The 26,988-nt window shown below is 46.7% G+C and overlaps 1 protein-coding gene across 1 annotated transcript in view; it reads right to left on the reverse strand.

Annotated features, from left to right (window-relative positions):
* The window catches only part of GDPD5 (glycerophosphodiester phosphodiesterase domain containing 5), a 108,216-nt gene extending 84,982 nt beyond the window's left edge, over positions 1–23,234 (reverse strand). The window contains exon 1 of the mRNA XM_069969567.1: positions 23,136–23,234. The gene's annotated coding sequence lies outside the window, so the exon portion shown is untranslated. The remainder of the gene's footprint in view (positions 1–23,135) is intronic.
* Positions 23,235–26,988: the final 3,754 nt, after the last annotated feature.

The raw sequence follows: 26,988 nt of genomic DNA on the forward strand, positions 1-26,988 counted from the left end.
GGAGAGACAACCCCAGCACTCCCTCCATTTAAAGGAAGAAGACTTTAAGATGAAGATTTTCAACCAAAACCAGCAATGGGTTGAAAACGCAGAGCAAAATTATAATGGAAAGATTTGCCCAATTTTTTCTCAGTTCCACTCCTGGTTTTGGTTAAAAAAAAAAAAAAAAAAGACTGATGGAAGTGTGTGAACACCGCCGTACTGGGAATGTTTCAGGGTGGGTGCGCATTCTTCAAGATTTAAAAAAAAAACCAGCTACTATCTGTCAAAAACAGCGCCACCCCTGTGCTCAGGTTGTGTGTTCTATGGCAATTCAGCTTCTTCAACTTTAATGTGATAGAGCAGAAAAACTGCACCCAAACTGAGGACAGGAGAGGCGCAGGTTCTGGAACAAAGCGGCCATATTTTTCTAAGATTGGACAAGCCCTTAAGCACAGGAAAAAAAACTTGGGCACCAAAGCTGTGGAAAATCTGCTCAGCCAGAAAGGATTGTCAACAGTTGTGAACGCCGCATATTTACCAGCCAATTAATCTGCGAACAAATTGGCTGAATCATTTTTTATATCATGAAGTTCAATCTGTTCATCTGTCCAACCGCTCACAGAGAAAACATCATGTTATTCCCGTCATATACACTGCAGAGATATACCACCCCACAACCTGCTCCAGCACTATACCGCACACACTCTTCTAGGCTACTCTCCATTATCTATATATTATAGCACCAAGGTTATACCGCAATGCTGTGACATCAGCAGCACAGGAAAGAGGAACAGGTCCAATTCAATGTGTATAAAAGGAGATCATAACTAATGTAGTGATGAAGAATAAAATATAAATTCTCCACACTACTCTCTATGTACAAAAATATAACTACTATAATACTGCCCACTATATACAGGAATATAACTACTATAATACTGCTCCTATATACAAGAATATAACTACTATAATACTGCCCCCTATATACAAGAATATAACTACTATAATACTGCCTCCTATATACAAGAATATAACTACTATAATACTGCTCCTATATACAAGAATATAACTACTATAATACTGCCCCCTATATACAAGAATATAACTACTATAATATGCACAAGCCAAAAAGACAGAAATGGCTGCACATCGCACCCATGGCTGACCCGAAAGCTTATTCAGCTACATTTAAAACCAACATCAGAAGTTAGTATATAATTTGGCCAAACCATATTGCCTCATGTACCACGTGCAGGTCTTCTGATAAACACGAGTCCCTAACCAAAAACATCACTGTGCCTTTGGCTTGTGCATATTTTATGTATTCTGTCCCTTTTTTCATTGTGGCTAGCACTCGTGCTTTGTAAGACCCATGTGATCCAAATTAGCAGGAAGCACCTGTGTACATAAGGGGAGGATCTCCTAGTATTCTCCCATTCTACCTGCAGAGGAATGGAGAGAGGTAAGAGCTTGTTCACACTTGTGTTGCTTGGCGTCCACTTTTTCCTCCGATGGCGCCTGCGGGGTTTGGGGGGCCCTTTAGGGTCTGGTCCTGTGACAATGGGGTTTCAGGGCCATTCCGTGGCCCCCCTTCTCTGCTTGCGCACGTTTTGCGGGGATTGTGGTCGCTGACCGGCACAGTGATGTTTTTTGGTTAGGGACTCGTGTTTATCAGAAGACCTGCACGTGGTACATGAGGCAATATGGTTTGGCCAAATTATATACTAACTTCTGATGTTGGTTTTAAATGTAGCTGAATAAGCTTTCGGGTCAGCCATGGGTGCGATGTGCAGCCATTTCTGTCTTTTTGGCTTGTGGATATAACTACTATAATACTGCCCCTATATACAGGAATATAACTACTATAATACTGCTCCTATATACAAGAATATAACTACTATAATACTGCTCCTATATACAAGAATATAACTACTATAATACTGCCCACTATATACAGGAATATAACTACTATAATACTGCCTCTATATACTAGAATATAACTACCATAATACTGCTCCTATATACAAGAATATAACTACTATAATACTGCTCCTATATACAAGAATATAACTACTATAATACTGCCCCTATATACAAGAATATAACTACTATAATACTGCTCCTATATACAGGAATATAACTACTATAATACTGCCTCCTATATACAAGAATATAACTACTATAATACTCCTCCTATATACAGGAATATAACTACTATAATACTGCTCCTATATACAAGAATATAACTACTATAATACTGCTCCTATATACAAGAATATAACTACTATAATACGGCCCCCTATATAACTATTGCACTCCTTGTGTAGGTATGAGAATCACCGGAGAGAAAATCACAGGTGAAAGGACATTTCTCTTCCTGTCACAGTGCGGCCCATTGATGTGAGCTGACCCCCAGCCTCCCAGACAAAATAAGATTATCCCTGTAGTCACAGTCATGGCCATCAAGCCAATTAAATCTGGGAGAAGGTATAAGTGCATATAAGGAGGAAAGGTCACCACATCGATGCACAGTCATTAGGAAGGACCCCGACCAGCACACAGGAGCCCAATACACAGGAGCCTAAAATTACTTTAATTATTTACAATATCCAATGAAGCAGGAAGAGAACACGATCTCCTCATGGTATTCTAAGGTCAATTCTTCTGAGACTGAGGAGGCTGGAAGTCTACACAAACCGCACAAGACTAAAGACTGCGGCGTTACACAGACAGGTGTCACTGTACACATAGGGAGCAGTATTATAGTAGTTATATTCCTGTATATAGGGGGCAGTATTATAGTAGTTATATTCCTGTATATAGGGGCAGTATTATAGTAGTTATATTCCTGTATATAGGGGCAGTATTATAGTAGTTATATTCTTGTATATAGGAGCAGTATTATAGTAGTTATATTCCTGTATATAGGGGGCAGTATTATAGTAGTTATATTCCTGTATATAGGGGCAGTATTATAGCAGTTATATTCCTGTATATAAGAGCAGTATTATAGTAGTTATATTCCTGTACATAGGGAGCAGTATTATAGTAGTTATATTCCTGTATATAGGGGGCAGTATTATAGTAGTTATATTCTTGTATATAGGAGCAGTATTATAGTAGTTATACGAACTGGAGAGAATGGAACGGCTGCACATCCCATCTATGGCTGATACTAATGCCGCTAGGCCTATATTAAAAATTAACACCAGAGTGTCTGTATATGAATTGATCAAGCCATATTGCCCCGTGTACCACCGCGCAGGTCCTCTGGTCCACATGGGTCCCTACGCTAACTCCACACCGTGTCGGTCAGCGACCGCCAACCCCGCAAAGCGTGCACATGCAGGGAAGGGAGGCCATGGAATGGCCCTGCAACCCCAATGTCACAGGACCAGACCCAAAAAGCCCCACCAAAACCCAGCCAGCACCACCGGCGGGGAAGGCTGCCCCCAAACGACACAAGTATGGATATGGTATTACACTTACCATTGCTGCTCTCACAGAATGGGGAAGACATAGGGTCCAGACATGTGAGCACAGGCAGACATGTTAGCGTAGGGACCCGTGTGGACCAGAGGACCTGCGCGGTGGTACACGGGGCAATATGGCTTGATCAATTCATATACAGACACTCTGGTGTTGATTTTTAATATAGGCCTAGCGGCATTAGTATCAGCCATGGATGGGATGTGCAGCCGTTCCATTCTCTCCAGTTCGTGTATTATAGTAGTTATATCCTTGTATATAGGAGTAGTATTATAGTAGTTATATCCCTGTATATAGGATCAGTATTATAGTAGTTATATTCCTGTATATAGGAGCAGTATTATAGTAGGTATATTCTTGAATATAGGGGCAGTATTATAGTAGTTATATTCCTGTATATAGGAGCAGTATTATAGTAGTTATATTCCTGTATATAGGAGCAGTATTATAGTAGTTATATTCTTGTATATAGGAGCAGTATTATAGTAGTTATAGTCTTGTATATAGGAGCAGTATTATAGTAGTTATATTCCTGTATAAAGGAGGCAGTATTATAGTAGTTATATTCTTGTATAAAGGAGGAGTATTATAGTAGTTATATTCCTGTATATAGGAGCAGTATTATAGTAGTTATATTCCTGTATACAGGGGACAGTATTATAGTAGTTATATTCCTGTATATAGGAGCAGTATTATAGTAGTAATATTTTTGTACATAGGAGCAGTATTACTGTTTTTAGTCCTGAGTAAGGGCCCTATTACATGGGACAATTATCGTGCAAAAAATCGTTATATCGTTCGAATTTAAACGATAATCATTCTGTGTAATTGCAGGCAACAATCGAATAATCATTCGTATGTTGTTGATTTAAATCTGAACCTAAAATTATCGTTAATCGTTTGCTGTAATTCCACATCCGTTCACTCAAGTTCCGCATTTGTTCACTAATCGCTCAGTGTACTTGCACATTGTTCATAGTTTTGCCGGGATCAGAAGGAATAAACGATCAGAGTAACGATCGCAATAATGACCGTAACTAACGACCATCGTTCTGTGTAATATGGTGAAGGATTTCAGGTTAACGATAAACAATCTTGTTTGCAATCGTTTGTCGTTAATCGTTAAAAATCGCTACATGTAATAAGACCCTAAAGAGAAATAAAGTCTCTTCTCCCCCCTGAGGCATGATGGGAGGGACATCCCGTACTATGGGTATAATAATCTTCCTCTCATACACCTGGTTACATCCTCAGAGATCTTTGCGGCACAGATTGGAGTTGCCCTTTAGACTATGACACTGGTATCGGATAACATTTTCGCTTTCTGACCTGTCACCTCTATATAAACCTCAGATTGGGCGGCTCAGAGTTCAGTTTACATACAGGAAAGATTAATAAATATTGAATAAGACGGAGATGAGAAGTTCAGGATGTGCCCTGAGGCGACAATATGGAAGGCTCCTTCATGCAGCGTTAAGTAAATGTCAGCAGCTCCAGATCACACAGACACGTATCTATTACCTAATCAGGAAATAAACCCGACGCGTTTCAGGTATCGATTAGATGTCAGCAAAATTCCCATATGGGGCGACAATTAAAAGCAATGGACAAGGGACTTCTATTTTTGTACAGGGGCCTGTAGGGTAATCTGGATGAAGCCCTTAATATCAGTGATTCACAACCTGTTGGTTTGGCTGTCAGGCATGATGGGAGTTGTAGTTTTGGATAAAACTGTCTTATATAGATCCATACAATAGGAATAATAAACTCAGTGGCTCCATGCTTGCTTTTCTGCTTCTCTTATTAGCTTTATGTTCTCCCACAATGCAGCATTCATGAACCAGGAAGAACAGGATGAGCAGAATACCAGAACTACAGTGAAGACTGACACAGGCAATGTCCTGTATGTGTGATATATAAGCGGTATTACCATACCGATCTCAGCCGCCCCAGGATACAAACATTGCATTAGCAACGCCTGAAAGGGTAGGGACTATTTAACTCTCAGGGATTTAGGTGTCTTAAAGGGGACGTCGCAATAAACACACAGTTTTGTCTGAAGGCGTCAGGTCAGAGTAGGAGGAGCCGAGTAGAATAAGATATGATTCTTATAGAAATTTAGTGTAACTACGTTCATTTAAATTCCAGCTTGCTTGAAGCTTAGGAGTCCAGAGGGCGGTCTTACTAAGTGATTGACAAACATTCTTGTAGAGTATCTTAAGTAGGACCGCCCACAGAAATCCTAGCATGGATAGGTAATGTATATAGTTTAAACAAGGGCTGCAAGGACATCGGTAACGATGTCCCTGCAGCCCTTGTTAAACGATTATCGGGCTGTGTAATAGGCCCAATGAACGAGCGCCAATCTAGCTCCTATCTCCTATCAATCTAGCTCGGCGCTCCTTTGCAGTTATTATCAGGGCCCCATTGGCCCATGTAATAGTACCCTAAGGGTCCATTTACACAGAGATTATATGCCAAAGATTTGAAGCCAAAGCCAGGAATGGATTTGAAAAGAGGAGAAATCTCAGGCTTTCCTTTATGACCTGTTCTCTGTTTATAGTCTGTTTCTAGCTTTGACTTCAAATCTTTGGCAGATAATCTGTCAGATAATCTTTCTGTGTAAATGGACCTTTACACTTCCTTCCATAATTGTTATTATCTATTCAGTCTCCTTCCCACAGCTCTCATCTGCTGCTGCTTTCTGCTGAAGACACAAAAATCTGTGTGTGAGCCTTACCCCTCCCTTCGAAAACAGCTGATGTAAACAAGTCCCTGGCAGGCTTTATCTGCAACTTTGTAGTGTCTTTGTAATGCTGGGAGGGTTATTCTGAGGTCAAGTTACTAATGAACTTACTGTGATTAACCCTCCCAGCATTACAAAAAAGCTATAATGTTGCAGATACAGCCTGCCAGGGACTTGTTTACATCAGCCATCTCAGAAGGGAGGGGGGAGACAGAGAGAAAAGCTCACACACAGATTTCTGTATCTTCGTCAGAAAGCATTAGCTCAGAACTGGGGGAAGGAGACTGAATAGATAACAAGTAGAGAAGGAATTGTTAGTCTCCCCATGGGCAGCAACATATCAAAAGTTACTGTATGTTTGAGTGGAATACCCCTTTAACTACAGGATATGAGCACAGGCAGGATAAAGAATGGTAACATACACCCCACTGCAACTGTATAGGACCGCTTCCCTTATATACAGTAGTATATTCTCCTATACCGTGTTGGGTGGAGTTCTATAAGGAGGGTATAAGGTGTAATAAATGTCACGTATGAATATACACATAGAAACCTGAGCAGTGAGATCACCGGGCCCCCCCGCCGCTGTCTCCTCTCCTCCGGCCTCCGCAGCTGGGAATGTGCACTCGGCGTCTGCAGGAACCATTCAATCAATACTGCGCTCTGCGAGACGTCCTTGAGACGCACATGACCGTGCTCTATAACACAGAGGGAAATGACAGATGCAAAGGGGTTCATCAGGGGCAGAGAACCAAGAGACGGATGGAGAGGTCAAAGAATCCACCCTTGTGGGAAAGCTGGGTGATATATATATATATATATATATATACACACACACACACACACACACGTATTGTGGGGATAGGGCGAGATGGTACACAACTAAAGGAGGGATCGGCCAACGGACATCTTAAATATACGGCCATAGCAATACCTGTGAACCAGGGAAAGTTCTAATCATGTCAGGTTAGCTTAAAGGGGTAATCCAGGATAAGAAAAACATGGCCACTTTCTTCTAGAAACAGCACCATTTGGCTCAGTGTCATTAAAATGAATGGAATTAAAGGGGTAATCCGGCAAAAATATTTTTCTTTCAAATCAACTGGTTATAGAAAGTTATACAGGTTTTTAACTTCTGTTTTAAAATCTCCAGTCTTCCAGTACTTATCAGCTGCTGTATGTCCTGCAGGAAGTGGTGTATTCTCTCCAGTCTGACACAGTGCTCTCTGCTGCCACCTCTGTCCATGTCAGGAACTGTCCAGAGCAGCAGCAAATCCCCATAAAAAAACCTCTCCTGCTCTGGACAGTTCCTGACATGGACAGAGGTGGCAGCAGAGAGCACTGTGTCAGACTGGAAAGAATATAACACATCCTGCAGGACATACAGCAGCTGATAAGTACTGGAAGACTGGAGATTTTTAAACAGAAGGGAGTTAAAAATCTACATAACTTTCTGAAACCAGTTGATTTGAAAGAATAGTATTTTTGCTGGTGTACCCCTTTAATACCACACCAACCTAAGGATAGGGGTGTCACTGTTTCTGGAAGAAAGCAGCCATGTTACTGATAATCCCACTAATCCAAAGGCAGGCCATGTCCCCTCCCACCACACACGAGTGCTGGGATCTGTAGTGTCTATACATAGATTGGCTGTATACTCAGTCTCGCTCCTGGCGGTGTGTACGGACTTCCTGTGGATACAGGGTTGCCATGTTGTATATACACAGAGACGCAGCCCTATATACTCCCCAGTGCACTATAGCTGCAGTCACACACGTGGTCTCTCCTGTCAACATTCCCGCTTGCTCACTAGGCGTGCCGCTCGCTCTGCAGAATATCTAACCAGACAAATATTTCCTGCCCTGTGTGTTGTGTATCTCACATTTACCGTAAGTGGCCGGTCATAGGGGACACTTAAAGGGCCCCCACACACTATACCGCCATCTATAGCTCCTGTCAGTGTATTACAGCCAGGGATGAGAGCAGCCGGACCTGCCCCAGCTTCCCGGTGATCATACACTGCGCTCACACAACACAGGTGAACTGGAAAACACGTTTACACGCTCCACCTGAGCTCCTGTCCCTGGTGGACGGATGTGTCACCAATCCGCAACCTAATGGCGGTATGTCATCCTATCTACAAGGAGCGTCCCAGGAGACGTTACCTCATGTACAGCCGCATGTAATACAGACCTGGCGCTGCCCCTCTCCTGCCTGCCGGGTCTACACAACATGACTGGCTATGTATAATGTGTCCAGCTCACAGAGCATTGTCTACACTGGATACAGCTGAGAACAGGACTAGCTATGTACAATGTATCAGTCTGGGGTCCAGGCTGTAGAGCTCACAGAGCATTGTCTACACTTGATACAGCTGAGAGCAGGACTACCTATGTACAATGTATCAGTCTGGAGTCCAGGCTGTAGAGCTCACAGAGCATTGTCTACACTGGATACAGCTGAGAGCAGGACTAGCTATGTACAATGTATCAGTCTGGAGCGGGCTGTAGAGCTCACAGAGCATTGTCTACACTGGATACAGCTGAGAGCAGGACTAGCTATGTACAATGTATCAGTCTGGGGTCCAGGCTGTAGAGCTCACAGAGCATTGTCTACACTGGATACAGCTGAGAGCAGGACTACCTATGTACAATGTATCAGTCTGGAGTCCAGGCTGTAGAGCTCACAGAGCATTGTCTACACTGGATACAGCTGAGAGCAGGACTAGCTATGTACAATGTATCAGTCAGGAGCTCACAGAGCATTGTCTACACTGGATACAGCTGAGAGCAGGACTAGCTATGTACAATGTATCAGTCTGGAGCTCACAGAGCATTGTCTACACTGGATACAATTGTATCACTGCTCCTCTGTGTGATCAGGCGGCGGGGGGGGGGGCTCCTCTATGTGATCAGGCGGCGGGGGGCTCCTCTATGTGATCAGGATCAGAAGGGGATTAAGCTCCGGAGGTCGCTCTGACCTTATGGATTTTATATATGAAGCTTTTATACTGGGAAAATGATTCCATGGTTTCTCTTCTATCCAGAAGCCACATGGAGAGAGAGATAGGAGGACGGCCGAGAGCTTCACAATATTCATATTTGCACAGTTTGTTTTTGCTCCGCAAGGCCGAGAAATGGTGCCACCCGGCCCATGCTGGTAGGGAGGCTATCCGGCCCATGCTACTATGGCTGCCACCCGGCCCATGCTGCTAGGGGTGCCATCCGGCCCCTGCCCCTGGCTGCCGCCCAGCCCTTGCTGCTAGGGGTGCCATCCGGCCCATACCACTATGGCTGCCGCCCAGCCCTTGCTGTTAGGAGTACCATCCGTCCATACTACTATGGCTGCCGCCCGGCCCGTGCTGCTAGGAGTACCATCCGGCCATACTACTATGGCTGCCGCCCGGCCCGTGCTGCTAGGGGTGCCATCCGGCCATACTACTATGGCTGCCGCCCGGCCCTTGCTGCTAGGGGTGCCATCCGGCCATACTACTATGGCTGCCGCCCGGCCCTTGCTGCTAGGGGTGCCATCCGGCCCCTGCCCCTGGCTGCCGCCCAGCCCTTGCTGCTAGGGGTGCCATCCGGCCCATACCACTATGGCTGCCGCCCAGCCCTTGCTGCTAGGGGGGCCATCCGGCCCCTGCCCCTGGCTGCCGCCCAGCCCTTGCTGCTAGGGGTGCCATCCGGCCCATACCACTATGGCTGCCGCCCAGCCCTTGCTGCTAGGGGTGCCATCCGGCCCATACCACTATGGCTGCCGCCCAGCCCATTCTGCTAGGGGTGCCATCCGGCCCATACTACAATGGCTGCCTCCTGGCCCATGCTGCTAGGGTGCAGTAGTACATAGAGGAGCCAACCAATGCAGGGATGACTAATACACTTCTTGTTTGTTACAATGTATCAGTCTGGAATCCAGGCCATTTACCTCACAGAGCATTGTCAGGCCTAGCTATGTACCATTGTATTTATACAGCTATATAGTTATATATACTGTACAGAGCCCCTGCCAGGAGAATACCCTCACCGGTATGGAATACAGACACACAGTATATATAACCACTTGCTGATGGTTTCCACCTAGCAACAGGATATTTTTTCCCTCACAGAGCACGGTGTGAGAAGTAAGTGAGAAGTGAGGGGTATGTGGGCAGCGATAACACCCGGTGTACGTGTCCCTGCGGATTTCTCTGAATGTTCCTATGCTGCGGTATTCGCCGCTCTCGTTGTGATGACGACCCCCGCCCCATCGCCCGCATTTACATGACAATGCTCCTCCAACTAGGCCAAAAATTACAAAAAATGACTGTCTCTGTCTGTTGGACGTCCCCATCTGGCGCTGCGGTCGGAGGTCTCGCTATATCCGCTATGTGGAGATTCAATTTCCAAATCCAATTTCAGATCTAATTAACCTTGAATCCCCATCGCCCCTCCCCCGCCCGGGACCCTGCGGCTGACGCTTTGTATATCCAGACAGTACATGTATGGATGGGATAGGTGTGAGGAGGAGGGGGGTGCGGCCGACCTGTTATCTCCCCCCTCACCTGTAATCACATTATGTGCCACACAGCCAGACCCCAGGATTCTTATAAATACCCCAGACTATGTATAATATCGCTATCCCCCCACCAGCGAGACCACCAGAGTCACGGCTGATAATGAGGAATAACCAAAAAGGAGAGGTCCCAAAAGGAGAGGTCAGGAGGAAATGGAATTAGGAGAGGGGGTCCAGCAATGGCTACAGGGGGGTTCAACAGCGGAAAAAAGATTGGGGAGGGTCCAGCAGACATCAGAAATAAAGGGGGACACAATGAGAAAATGTTGGAGGGGCATCAGAGGCTTCTGGTGAAGTGGGGCATCAATAATGGCGGCTCATGGAGTGTGGGGCATCAATAGTGGTGGCAACTGGAGGAGGGGGGCATCAATAGTGGTGGCTACTGGAGGAGGGGGGCATCAATAGTGGTGGCTACTGGAGGAGGGGGGCATCAATAGTGGTGGCTACTGGAGGAGGGGGGCATCAATAGTGGTGGCTACTGGAGGAGGGGGGCATCAATAGTGGTGGCTACTGGTGGAGGGGGGCATCAATAGTGGTGGCTACTGGTGGAGGGGGCATCAATAGTGGTGGCTACTGGAGGAGGGGGGCATCAATAGTGGTGGCTACTGGAGGAGGGGGGGCATCAATAGTGGTGGCTACTGGAGGAGGGGGGGCATCAATAGTGGTGGCTACTGGAGGAGGGGGGCATCAATAGTGGTGGCTACTGGAGGAGGGGGGGCATCAATAGTGGTGGCTACTAGAGAAGCAGGGGCATCAATAGTGGTGGCTACTGGAGGAGCAGGGGCATCAATAGTGGTGGCTACTGGAGGAGCAGAGGCATCAATAGTGGTGGCTACTGGAGGAGCAGAGGCATCAATAGTGGTGCCTACTGGAGGAGGGGGGCGTCAATAGTGGTGGCTACTGGAGGAGGGGGGGCATCAATAGTGGTGCCTACTGGAGGAGAGAGCATCAATAGTGGTGCCTACTGGAGGAGGGGGGCATCAATAGTGGTGGCTACTGGAGGAGGGGGGCATCAATAGTGGTGGCTACTGGAGGAGGGGGGCATCAATAGTGGTGGCTACTGGAGGAGGGGGGCATCAATAGTGGTGGCTACTGGAGGAGGGGGGGCATCAATAGTGGTGGCTACTGGAGGAGGGGGGGCATCAATAATGCCGTCTCATTGAGAGGGGGGCATTAATAGTGGTGGCTACTGGAGGAGGGAACATTAATAGTAGTGGCTACTGGAGTAGAGGGGCATCAATAATGGGGGCTCATGGAGTAGGGGGGCATCAATAGTAGTGGCTCATGGAGTAGGGGGGCATCAATAGTGGTGACTACTGGACTGGGGGGGTAAATAAGTGTGGTTACTGGAGGAGGGTTCATCAATAGATCGATAGAGGTGACTACTGGAATATGGTAAATCTGTATAGTTGGTCACTGGACTGAGGAGGTGGGATAAAACCCTACTTTCCCAGCCTCCTGAATGGTAAATCTATTGAGCTCTCCTACCATCTATTCCTGTTTGACAGAATTACATACAGGAGAGTGGGAAAGCTGGGTGACAACCCATATGTCCTCCTCGCCGAGCTCACTTGGGCCACATCCATGGGTTGTGGAATACCTGAAGGGCAGATAATCCTCTCAGGTGTCTGGGAAAGCTGGGTGCTCTGACAGTGATCAGGGATTTGCTGCCCTCGTGATGGCAGACGTCAGCCGCAGAATGTGCTAAAACATAACAGACCACCCAGGGAGAGCGGCACCACCACAGACACCAGCCCTGCCTGCGGCCGGCAACCAACTGAGAGTACACAGGATGAGGCCGGGATCTGACGCCATCACCGCTCGCACCACTACTCATCTCGGGGCATGATGGGAGTTGTAGTCTTTGCATCAGCAGAGAAATAAGGGGGGGGGGAATTCTACATTCTAGACTCCGACAGACAATGCACAAAGCCAGTCTGTGAGGGAGTGAAGTGGTTAACCCCCCATTATATATCGCTCTGGTAGATTATATTATACACCGCCATCAGACAATTATCAGCACTATATCGGATTTTCCGTTCCCCGGTGAGCGCTTATCACCAGGCCTGCACATAATAACACTAATAATGGCTTTATAATGCCGTAGCATTACCGCCGCCCATTACAACACTGCGCCCGCTCATCATTAACCCATTCATAGCCCTAAATACATCTGGAGGAATGGCCCTTAAAGGAGGAAGAAAAAAATCTTTTTAAATCAACTGGAGTCATAAAGTTGTAAATTACTTCCAGTACTTATCAGCTGCTGTATGTCTTGAAGGAAGTGGTGTATTCTCTCCAGTCTGACACAGTGCTCTCTGCTACCACCTCTGTCCATGTCAGGAACTGTCCAGAGCAGGAAAGGTTTTCTATGAGGATTTGCTACTGCTCTGGACAGTTCCTGACATGGACAGAGGTGGCAGCAGAGAGCACTGGGTCAGACTGGAGAGAATACACCACTTCCTGCAGGATATACGGCAGCTGATAAGTACAGGAAGACTTGATATTTTTAAATAGGAGTAAATTACAAATCTATATAACTTTCTGACACCAGTTGACTTAAAAGAAAAAGATTTTCACCAGAGTACCCTTTTAAGGAAGACGCATACTAACCGAGGTGATATGCTGTAAAGTCATGTTGGCTGTGCCCTCACTTTCTCAACAGTTGCATCAACTCCTATCACCCAGCTTTTCTAGGTTCCTGATCAGCAATTATGTAGCTGGGGGGATAAGGCTGCATACCTGGGCAGGTTTGATAGCCAGCGTCCTTGGAAAGCTGGGTGACTAGCCATGTAGGAGTTGACTCACCGCTTGTCACCCAGCTTTCCCAATCTCCAGAGGTCTGGAGAAGTTAACACTGCGCTGTTATTGGTTGCTCTGGTACTGATAGATGAGGCCATTGGGGGAGATTTATCCAACATGGTGTAAAGTGAAACTGGCTCAGTTGCCCCTAGCAACCAATCAGATTCCACCTTTCATTTTCCAAAGAGTCTGTGAGGAATGAAAGGTGGAATCTGATTGGTTGCTAGGGGCAACTGAGCCAGTTTCACTTTACACCATGTTTGATAAATCTCCCCCATTGTCTCTATAGGAAATGTAATTAACGTAGACAAGCGGCTTTTTCTTAAGAAGCGATGGAAAAGGAACCTCGCTATCTTCCGCTGAAGTCAATTATGGCGAGTCTTTGTTCGCGAACGTAACCCGGGACAATGCGAGACCGAGCAACCACCCGCCGCCTAGAGATGAAATGTTCCGGCCGGAAGCGTTTGAAGCCTCTAATTACATGGGGGGGGGGGGGGGGGGGGGTCAGGTGACTCACAGAGCCGCTGTACTGCCAGCCTTATCACACATCACGTTTTATAGGATTGCCGATGAAATTTAAATTTCAAAGTTTACAAAAAAAATAAAAATTGTAAAAATATGCATTGAAAGTAAAAAAATAAATAAAAAAAAATAAGCAGATGACAGATTAGCTCCGCTCCTCAGTCAGACATGTGACCCTACAAACTGTGTCAGTTAATTATCTCACAACACCTTCTCCAATCACATTCAAAATTCTACAGGTTGCTCATAGTAACAGACATTAGCTCCGCCCCTGTCAGACGTGGAATGACCCATGTTGCCCTTGGAAACAGATCAGCTCCACCCCGCTGCCAGGCATGTGACCATTAACTCACTGACTTATCCCAGGTCGTCTTCTCCAATCACACTCAAAGCTGTTTTCAAAATGTTGAAAGGCATCCATTTATCCCCACCCCTCTTTCAGACATGTGACCACCTGACATCACAATGAAAACAGGAAGAATTATCCAGCAGAATTATCAAATTAGTTTTACAGGTGAACAGAGAAGTCAACTTTAAAAGTGGAAATTCCCTTTAAGTGATTGCCACGACATGCACCCCGGCTGCTATAGAGCCCTTGCTATCAGGTTTCCTGCCAAAAAACGATTCCGACATGTCCCATGAATAGAAACCAGCAGGGGTCGACATAGAGCTCAAGAGCCAAAGCTCCTCCCACAGCAGAGACATGACGCGAGGATTAAAGTGTCACTGTTGTTTACTTTTTCTTTTCTTTTTTTGCAGAAATCAATAGTCCAGGCGATTTTAAGAAACTTTGTAATTGGGTTTATTAGCCGAAAAATGCTTTTTTATCATGAGAAAGCAGTTTGAAGCTCTCCCCCGTCTTCATGGTTTTCTATGGAGAAGGGAGGGGTGGAGGGAGATGAGGAACCAAAACAGGACAACAAAGATTTAATTTACAGCTACATCACTGGGCTATCTCCTCTGAAGTCAGCACTGACCTTTCTGACCTCTGAATACCTGCTTTCACACAGCTCCTGCTGTGTAATCCTTTGTTCTCTTCTGCTGACTAATCTCCCTCCTCCCCCCTCCCCTCTCCATAGATTACACAGGGCCCGACATGTAAAAGAGTCGAGATTTCCTGATAATGAGCAGTGAATGAGAGAGAGGAGGGAGGGAGGGGGGACCTGGGGAAAGGCTTTTTGAATGCAGATAATGGCCTATTTGCCTAATAAACCCAATTACAGAGTTTCTTAAAATTGCCTGTACTACAAAAAAAAAAAAAAAACAACAGAGACAGGTAAACAATCTATATCATGTAACACTGGGAGGTTGACTGCACAATTCAGGTAAATTTAAAGTGCGCCCTTTAAATCTCATCCCTATGGCGGTAACGATGCCGGTGCGTCTGGGCTGATAAGCTATAGGAAATCCTATATGCAAAACCAGAGGCAGACGCTAGCTACCCTGTCCTCTATACCTCTGTATTTCCCTTGCAAATCGCCTCCTCCCGTATCCATCTCACGCTCATCGTGGATTCGGCTAATGCTTCGTGTACTAGAAAAAAAATACAAATGCACCCTATATGTATAAGGTCCATTCTCCACAATTTTATACAGAGGTGGTGACCCAGCTTTCTGCAGACCCTGCACGGCACTCAAATGTTTGCTAGTACAATATAACGTCCCCTCCCCCTCCGTCCGTGCCCCGCCGCCAGCAAAAATGCTAAAACTATCAGGATTTGCTGAGCTGTCACAGCGTTCACCTCGTCTCCTCCATATCCCAAGGAAACAGCTGGGATCGGGCACGGCGCCAAAGGGCTCGCCTTTTACAAGAGGCAGTTTCCGGGTAACCTGGGGATCACGAGTGGTCGGATCCGTGAACAGGATATGAAGGAGCGCAGTTTATGGAGATTGCACATAATTATCCTGTATTGTATGGGAAGGGGGCTGAGACCCGCACAGACACAGCTGAGGGTTTGTTACAATTGTATCCAGTCTACACAACGCTACACGATTTTGAAACCCATTTATATCCTAGATCAGGGTAGGCAACCCTGGCTCTCCAGCTGTTGCAAAACTACAACTCCCAGCATGCCTAAACAGCCAAAGCTTTAGCTTTGGCTGTCCAGGCATGCTGGGAGTTGTAGTTTTGCAACAGCTGGAAAACCAAGGTTCCCTACCCCTGTGCTATACCTTATTAGTGAACTCTGAAAAAAGCAGTGCAAAGCATCATGGTCCTCAATTTCAAGACCCTATTGTTTGCATTTAGGTCCCAGCCAATTCTGCTGTATGAACATATGGAGAATAGATTTACATACAGAGCTATAGCGGGTGGAAATGCCCTTTAACTAAGTTGGGGGGAGGGGGTTGTGGTTGGGGGGGTTTGCAGCTTCCCTGAACTTTCCAGCCTCGAGCACAGGACGGCGGTGGCGTAATCTTGGCTCTCCTCGGGATATGCAGATCAATCCCTGCTAAACGTTTTTATTGACGCGCTCTTTAGAAAAGCTTAAGCTGCAGATTACACCCGACGCCGCTTCATTAAACGCCCCTCCGAGGGATCGTGTACAGGAGACGCTGCGCAAACACTCCTCGCCGGCAGCACGCAATGCGGTACAGACACCGATACTGTATATAAGAGCTGCAGGAAGTCACAGGTAGGCAAAGATCGAGAAACACTGAAAAAATGGAAGCCGTGATGCCTATAGAAATGGCGCCAGACGGATCCGCTGCCCTAATAGGAATCATCAGGTTCTATTCTGGTGTCTGGATGGGCAGCATGGCGCTGCCCGCTGATTTATTCCGCCAAGGCAGAAACAGGGTTTGGAGCCACTACTTTTGAATCAACCTGGACGTACATACACGACTAGCGTCTAAAATCACAACAGAGATCTGAGGGGACGTTAGATTTCTGCTGCTTTTGGGGTATGTTCACATGTGTCAGATCTGCGGTCGATTTTCTGTAACTGATCTGCAGCGGACTAAATGAATAAACACAGCATCTGCAGATCTGCAGCGGATTTTACAGTACGAATTTAATGCTGTGTTCATTAATTTAGTCAAATCTGCTGCGATACGGTACGTGTGAAGCTACGCTAAGGGTGCGTTCACACATACAGGATCCGCAGCAGATATAATGGCCCAGAGTTACTTTGCATTAAATCTGCAACTTCAAATCTGCGCCATCAAATCTGCTGCAGTTCCTGTACGTGTTCACACTGAGCAAACGCGACGCAATTCCATGGCGGAGCTCTCCGCCGCGTTCAGTGTGCTGCTTTGAGCGAATGGGAGAGCTTGTGCCTGTCCGCTGCCGCCACTCTCCGCTCGAAGAATGAACATGTTCATTCTTTGAGCGGACAGGAGAGGGAGCGGACAGGTGCGTGCTCTCCCATTCGCTCAAAGCAGCACACTGAGCGTGGCGGGATTGCGCTGTGTTTGCTCAGTGTGAACCGGCTCTAAAGGAGTATTCCCATCTGGGAAGTAAGGCTGCATTCACGCGTTCCGTGAAATTGTCCGTGATCGCGGATCCACATAAACGGACAAATTTAGGCACCATTAAATGCTATAAGTCTACTCAAACGATCCGGACTTGGAGCGATCATGAACTTTGATGTGATCACGCCACAGATTAACCAATAGAAGTCTATGGGATCAGTGATTTCACGGACGTCACAGATGACCGTGAAAAACGCAGATCAAATCGAAGCAAATTTCTCGCATACGTCCTCCTTTGCATTGCTTGGTCTGCAAGGTGCCGCGTAAGACAGATGTGCGGAGGATTAGTCTGTGGAGTAACGTGTCTCCACGTGTGAATCCGCCCTGAAGGAAAGTGACCGGCTCCATCGTCGGCCGTGTCACACTTTCTCTTTCAGTTCCTCAGGGTTTTCAAGATCTCAGCTGGCTGTCAGGGTGGGACTGGCGTACAGTGTCATGGCTCCTTTTAAAGGGGCTCTGGATATCCTTCAGCTAGCTTCCTCCTACTTCGTGGCTGTCACTTGCTCCATGCAATGGAGGGCCCCAGTTGGGGGTCATCTAATCCTTCCGTGCCGTACGTGAAAGAAGACGGAAGGGGTTAAGTTGTTACACACACTGTAATGATAAGTGTGTGCGTTCTGCATCCTACACGTGTCACACGAGCAGCGGGCGCACGCGACACGTAGGCTGGGGATAATCAAATTGATGAGGATGACACAGAGGAGACGCAAACATGGCCACCAGACCCTCGCCTGCAGCCCACCTCTGATCACTGTATGAGGAAAAAGCTGGCAAGTTGATACACGTTAAATGTTCGCCATTCACTGACAGCAAGCAGAGGTCTTGATCTATTAAAACCAAACGTTAGACTGTTGCCCATAGCAACCAGAGCACAGCTTTCCCTTTACAAGAGCAGAACACCAAAATGAAAGCTGCGCCACGATTGGTTGCAGTTATCTGATGTAGACTGAGAGTCTCTGCGTTGCCCATAACAACCAATCACAGCTCAGCTTTGATTTTACCCGACCATTGGTTGCTATTGGCAACAAAGCTTTTTTTTTTTTTTTTAAGCAGAAACTTTCAATACAGCTAGCTTTATTTACAGCAGACATCCAGTGACAAATGACCACGATGGAAACAGAAAATGTTAAGAGTTTTCGTTTGGGGGCTGCGGCTGGTGCCCCTCATATTATAGAGGAATTTTAGCTTGTGCCCCTAATAGTCAACAAGGCCATGGTGGCGGACCGCGGGCATGAGGACAGCTGTAATCCTGTGCATGTGTGTGGTACGTGACTAAGCTACAGTGCGGACCAGGTCTCACATGACATCCACCTGCAGCCATCATGTGATCCTACATCCCAGGTGTTCAGTCACGTGACACTGTAGTGGTCACATGACATAGTATGGAGGACACAGCCTGCAGTATAAAGAAAGGAGGGTTTCATTCTAGTTGCCATGACTACAACACGGGTCTATACCTTATTCTTTACACTGCAGGATGGGGAATACTTACTTAGAGCAAATTTTTACATGGGACTGCAGTCTGTGTCTCACCAGCTGGTGCAAAACTACAACTCCCATCATGCCCACGCAGCCTACACTGCTATCTCATGCCCCAAAGCAACTGAAACACTGACAGGACATGATGGGAGTTGTAGTTTTGCCCTACACCATGACCCCACGCCCCGCGGCGGCAGCACACTCATCATTTCCTCAGAGGAAGTCCCATGAATCACACTTTCCTTCCCCTGCTCCTGGGTCATACACCAGCAGCAATCCAACACTCCCAGCAGTCACAAGGACTGGGAAATTAGTCCCTTCATGACACCTGGGGGGCCACAGCTTTATTCATTGCTCATTTTATATAGGCTTAAAGGGGAGCACCACCTAAAATAAACCCTGGACAGGGAAGGGTGTCCACCACAGCACGTATCATTTTAGGTGGCGTTCGCCTTTAAGAACTCAAAGAGAAAGAAAAAAAAAACATCCCCATTACAAAAAAGTTGTTTATCTGCTTCTGGGAAAGGTGGGACACCGCTAACATGGCCGCCTGAACACGCGCCATCACACGGCTTCTCTCCTAGTTCACAGGAGGCAAACTCAGGCCCTCCAGCTGTTACAAAACTACAACTCCCATCATGCCTGGACAGCCAAAGCTAAAGCTTTGCAGTTCTTAAAGGGACAGTCCGGAATTAACATGACCCTTGTGCTTTATTCTCAGTAGGCATTAAGATGCTTCCAGTGCTCCACACACAGACAGGAGCCTGGAAAAGCTGGGTGACCAGAGATAGACCTTAAAGGGGTTGTTCATCCCCCAAAAATTTTTCAAATCTACTAATACCAGGAAGTGACATTAAATAGTAATTTACTTTTATTAAAAAATCCCCACTCTTCCAGTACTTATCAGCTGCTGTATGTCCTGCATGAAGTGTTGTATTCTTTCCAGTCTGCAACAGTGCTCTCTGCTGCCACCTCTGTCCATGTCAGGTTCCACATGGTAGGACTCTAGGAATTAGATTTCCAAATTGTGACTCTCGAGCTGCTGTGAAACCACAGCGCTTTGGCTGTCAGGGCATGCTGGGGGTTGTAGTTTCACAACCACCGGGGAGTCACAATTTAAAGGGGTACTCTGGTGGGGAAAAAAATTCAGTTCATCCGGTGTCAGAAAGTCATACAGGTTTGTAATTAACTTCTATTTAATAATCTCCAGTCATCCAGTACTTATCAGCTGCTGTATGTCCTGCAGGAAGTGGCTTATTCTTTCCAGTGTGACAGAGTGCTCTCGGCTGCCACCTCTGTCCAGAGCAAAAGCAAATCCCCATAGAAAACCTCTCTCTACTGACATAGACAGAGGTGGCAGCAGAGAGCACTATGTCAGGTTGGAAAGAACACACCACTTCCTGCAGGACATACAGCAGCTGATAAGTACTGGAAGAAGAGATTTTTTTTTTTTTTAATAGACGTAAATTACAATTCTCCAGTTGAAATTTTTGATTAATAACCCCTTTGAACTGGGCATAGCAAGCTTCAACTAATACCAGTAACCATCAGTCTAGTGCCAAGAGAGGAACATGGCCCCTGCATTACACCAGGAAGGGGCCCTTAAAGGGACAGCCCCTACTGTGTGATCATCCTCTTTTTCACAGCAGGAATCACAGGGTTAACGCATTCCAAATCCCTGTGAAATTCTGTTCTCATTTTGCCATTCACACCTCCTCCTGCTTCCAATGTTCCAGCACAGCGGAGGAGGATGAGGAAGAGGGAAGAATGCTAGCCACAGGCTGGAGGAACACACCAGTGCACAAGTGTCACACTCCCGGCCCTCCGGCCCCTGCCTGGACAGCCAAAGTCTGACACTAGTCAGCTCAATGAATCATTATAGATATAAATCATAATAAGTCCCTTTAAATGGACCAGCCCTTTAAATATCAGCACAAATCCAAGAACTCCCCCCCCAACCGTCTACATATGTAAAGCATGCAAGGTAATCTAAATACAAACTCCTACATTACATATCTATGTGGCTTCAGCTGTCAGGGCATGATGGGAGGTGTAGTTCTGCAAGAGTTATCAAGCCACAGATTAGGACTACAGCTCCCATCATGCACTGCAGGATGCACTATGACCTATTGTATGGCACAAACATTCTGCAGAGGAGACAATGAGGTTGTGGGAAGGCAGTGATATAAGGGAGTCACACAGCTTTCCCGAGATCCTGCACAGCCAGTCATGCCCTGCACATCCACACACACACAGCAGCAGCGGCCGGCTTCTCCCTGCAGCCGGCCGGGCACACAGCTCTGCAGCGTCACCTTAAATTCTCTCTGCCAGTTTCCATTTTTAGCAGCAGATAATCCCGGCCGTGCACGTGGACGGCCAATCCCCAAAACAATGGTCCCCGGGGGGATGAGAATACAGGGCACAGCCGCCGGCGTAGGTCCCCGGAGCCACCAGGGCACTGCCAGGTAACCGCCCCGGCACACACTCCCAACACCCAGCCACCTGTATACCTGAGGCTTGCTGTCAATGAATAGAACCAGGCTTGTTTACATCCAGAGGACCTGTGCACACTCTGCGCCTAAGAACTGTATCTGGCCAGACCATAGGGTTATTAGTCACTGACAGCAAGCAGAGATCCTGACCACATACACACAGGGATCAGGACTGGGAGCAGCTGCTATTGTGCAGTATTACCAGGAGAACCACAAGTACCAGGAAGCCAGAAACATGTAAACATGCACAGGTCTGTGTGTCAGGGGTCTGCCGCCTCATTGAGGAACTACAAGTACCAGGAAGTATATAAAGCTTTAAGGCATATAGGTAATAGATTCAAGTTGTGGTGGAACTATAAGTATCAGCAAGTGCATATAGGTCTACAATAGATTCCATCTGTAAGGGAACTACAAGTACCAGCGAGGCCATAAGTATAAGTGCACATAGGTCTACAATAGATTCCATCTATAAGGGAACTACAAGTACTAGCAAGTCTATAGGTGCATAAAAGTATACAACAGAATCTGCCTGCAAGGGAACTACAAGTACCAGCAAGGACATGCTGTCATTTATGGTTCTGTCCCTACCACAGTACACGATGATTGGTTGGAGGATCCAGCTGAGGGAGAACTACAGGTATCAGCATATCATTACTGATAATAGTGATTCCGCTCTTCTGCAATGCTGGGAGATGTAGTTGCCGCACAATTTCCACTCACATCCCCCTCAATAGTCTGCACTGCAGCGAACCACCAGTAGCAGAAAGCCTAGCAGCTGACAGTGACATGCTGGGAGCTGTAGTACCTCTGCCCATAGAGAAGTAACGGGGCATGCTGGGAGCTGTAGTGCCTCTGCCCATAGGGAAGTAACAGGGGGCATGCTGGGAGCTGTAGTACCTCTGCCCATAGGGAAGTAACAGGGGGCATGCTGGGAGCTGTAGTACCTCTGCCCATAGGGAAGTAACAGGGCAAGCTGGGAGCTGTAGTGCCTCTGCCCATAGGGAAGTAACAGGGGGCATGCTGGGAGCTGTAGTACCTCTGCCCATAGAGAAGTAACAGGGGGCATGCTGGGAGCTGTAGTACCTCTGCCCATAGAGAAGTAACAGGGGGCATGCTGGGAGCTGTAGTACCTCTGCCCAGAGAAGTAACAGGGGGCATGCTGGGAGCTGTAGTACCTCTGCCCATAGGGAAGTAACAGGGGGCATGCTGGGAGCTGTAGTGCCTCTGCCCATAGGGAAGTAACAGGGGGCATGCTGGGAGCTGTAGTTCCCTCTGGGGGTCACACTGAGGGGATGCTGGGAGTTGTAGTTGTCACACTCCGGGGTCACACTGAGGGGGATGCTGGGAGCTGTAGTTGTCACACTCCGGGGTCACACTGAGGGGGATGCTGGGAGTTGTAGTTCCCTCTGGGGGTCACACTGAGGGGGGTGCTGGGAGTTGTAGTTGTCACACTCCGGGGTCTCCTATAAGAAGTATCAGGAAGCCTGGAAGTAGCAGACTCCTGCTGGGAGTTGTAGTTCCCGTCCGCTGCCTGTCATTGTGGAGAGGGGGCATCCGGGGACAGGGCTGGGACTTGTAGTCCCCCAGCAGGCGGCCACTTACCGTGTGCAGGTGTCCGGCAGCCCGCGGTGCCCGCTGCCCGGCCGTGTGCGGAGGAGAGCCGAGCTCCAGCCCCGTGTGATCCGCTCCCTGCACCGACACCCGCTCTACTCCGCGCTCAGGCCCCGCCCCCGTCACTCAGCGCAGGCCACGCCCCGCCCCGGGCCTTAAAGGAACACGCGACTGGCCGCGACACACCCGGCCCTTAAAGGGACACGCACCCTCAGTGCTCCCCGACCTGTGGCTGCCCCTGATACAGCTACAGCCGAGGATTGTCAGCTGCTGGGACAAGTGTCATAGTGACCTGATGGATGAAGGGTGTGATGGGAGCTGTAGTTTGAAAACAGATGAACTAGAGCCACAGATTGGGGAACACTCATCACCCTCATCACCATCACTATCATCACCATCACCCTCATCACCATCACTATCATCACCATCACCCTCATCACCATCACTATCATCACCCTCATCACCATCACTATCATCACCATCACTATCATCACCCTCATCACTATCATCACTATCATCACCCTCATCACCATCACTATCATCACCATCACTATCATCACCATCACCCTCATCACCATCACTATCATCACCATCACTATCATCGCCATCACCCTCATCACCATCACTATCATCACCATCACTATCATCACCCTCATCATTACAATAAGTATCATCACCATCACTATCATCATCCTCATCATCACTATCACTATTATCATTATCACTATCACCATCATCCTCATCATTACTATCATTATCCTCATCATCACTATCATCACCCTCATAATTACAATAAGTATCATCATCATCACTGTCACCATCAACCTCATTATCACTGTCACCATCATCCTCATCGCTGTCATCACCCTCATCATCACTGTCATTACCCTCTTCATCACAATCAGTATAATAACTATAATTCTTATTATCTTTATCACTGTGATCCTCATGGTTATCATCATCATCCTCCTTATCACTTTATCATCCACCCCCCCATCAGTATCATCACTGAAATCCTCATCATCACCATCACTCATCATTTTTATAAGCATTATCACTGTAATCCCCATCACTATCATACTCACCATCATCACTGCCATCCCCATCTCTGTAATCCTTATCATAATCATCCCCATCACTATCATCATCCCCATCACTGATATCATCCCCATCACTGATATCATCCCCATCACTATCAGCATCCCCATCACTGATATCATCCCCATCACTGATATCATCCCCATCACTATCATCATCCACATCACTATCATCATCATCACTATCATCATCCCCATCACTGATATCATCCCCATCACTGATATCATCCCCATCACTATCATCATCCACATCACTATCAGCATCCCCATTACTGATATCATCCCCATCACTATCAGCATCCCCATCACTATCATCATCATCATCATCGCCATCACTATCATCATCCCCATCACTATTATCATCCCCATCACTATCATCATCCCCATCACTGATATCATCCCCATCACTATCATCATCATCATCGCCATCACTATCATCATCCCCATCACTGATATCATCCCCATCACTATCATCATCATCATCGCCATCACTATCATCATCCCCATCACTATTATCATCCCCATCACTATCATCATCCCCATCACTGATATCATCCCCATCACTATCATCATCCACATCACTATCAGCATCCCCATCACTGATATCTTCCCCATCACTATCATCATCCCCATCGCTATCATCATCCCCATCACTGATATCTTTCCCATCACTATCATCATCCCCATCACTATCATCATCCCCATCACTGATATCTTCCCCATCACTATCATCATCCCCATCACTGATATCATCCCCATCACTGATATCATCCCCATCACTATCAGCATCCCCATCACTGATATCATCCCCATCACTGATATCATCCCCATCACTATCATCATCCACATCACTATCATCATCATCACTATCATCATCCCCATCACTGATATCATCCCCATCACTGATATCATCCCCATCACTATCATCATCCACATCACTATCAGCATCCCCATTACTGATATCATCCCCATCACTATCAGCATCCCCATCACTATCATCATCATCATCATCGCCATCACTATCATCATCCCCATCACTATTATCATCCCCATCACTATCATCATCCCCATCACTGATATCATCCCCATCACTATCATCATCATCGCCATCACTATCATCATCCCCATCACTGATATCATCCCCATCACTATCATCATCATCATCGCCATCACTATCATCATCCCCATCACTATTATCATCCCCATCACTATCATCATCCCCATCACTGATATCATCCCCATCACTATCATCATCCACATCACTATCAGCATCCCCATCACTGATATCTTCCCCATCACTATCATCATCCCCATCGCTATCATCATCCCCATCACTGATATCTTTCCCATCACTATCATCATCCCCATCACTATCATCATCCCCATCACTGATATCTTCCCCATCACTATCATCATCCCCATCACTGATATCTTCCCCATCACTATCATCATCCCCATCACTATTATCATCCCCATCACTGATATCTTCCCCATCACTATCACTATCCCCATCACTATCAGCATCCCCATCACTATCATCATGGCCATCACTATCATCATCCCCATCACTGATATCATTCCCATCACTGATATCATCCCCATCACTATCAGCATCCCCATCACTATCATCATCGCCATCACTATTATCATCGCCATCACTGATATCATCCCCATCACTATCATCATCCCCATCACTGATATCATCCCCATCACTATCATCATCCCCATCACTATCATCATCCCCATCACTGATATCATCCCCATCACTATCATCATCCCCATCACAGATATCATCCCCATCACTATCATCATCCGCATCACTATCATCATCCTCATCACTATCATCATCGCCATCACTATCATCATCCCCATCACTATCATCATCCCCATCACTGATATCATCCCCATCACTATCATCATCCCCATCACTATCATCATCCCCATCACTGATATCATCCCCTGTACTATCATCATCACTGTACTCCTCATTGTAATCATCACCATTATTATTATTATCATCATCCTCACCATCACTATCATCTCCCTAATTATTGTCTTCTCCATCATCTTCATCATCACTATCATGGATACCACCGATAATCCCTTCCCATCACGGTTTCATTTCTATCCTCCTCATCTACAGATACTGATAGCGTTCTTATATCTTCATGAGTATATAGTATATACAGCAGTATACTATACAGTATATATATATATATATATATATATCAGGCTGTATGGCTGCAGGGCCGGTCTCCTCCTTGCTCAGCAGTATACAGCAGTATACAGTATATACAGCAGTATACAGTATATATAATCTGATCCCTTTCTTATATCTCCATGATATGGGGCTGGATGGTTGCAGGGCCGCTCTTTTCCTTGCTCAGCACTATACAGTATATATAGCAGTATACAGTATATATGTCCTGATAAGTTTGGTTCTGTTACTTGGTGCAGCACAGATGATGGATGGGATTGGGATCTGGGGATCTGGGGATCACCTCCCTGATCTCTGTGTCCTGTACTGTGTCTGCAGTGTGGCCCCCAGGGGATTATTCACTGCCAGTAGGGGGTCCCGACCCCTGATTGCCCCTATGGGCCCTCAGGGGTTAATATAAAGATGTTTGTCTGTATCTAGCTTCCCATGGCGTATCTAAGCCTGCGGTGGGGTACGGTGACCTTGCAGCGCAGTGATGATACAATGGATGTGTTTTCACTACAAGCTGCCAAAATGTTCTCTATAATCT

The sequence above is a fragment of the Dendropsophus ebraccatus genome, chromosome 5, assembly GCF_027789765.1.
Source record: "Dendropsophus ebraccatus isolate aDenEbr1 chromosome 5, aDenEbr1.pat, whole genome shotgun sequence".
NCBI lineage: Eukaryota > Metazoa > Chordata > Amphibia > Anura > Hylidae > Dendropsophus > Dendropsophus ebraccatus.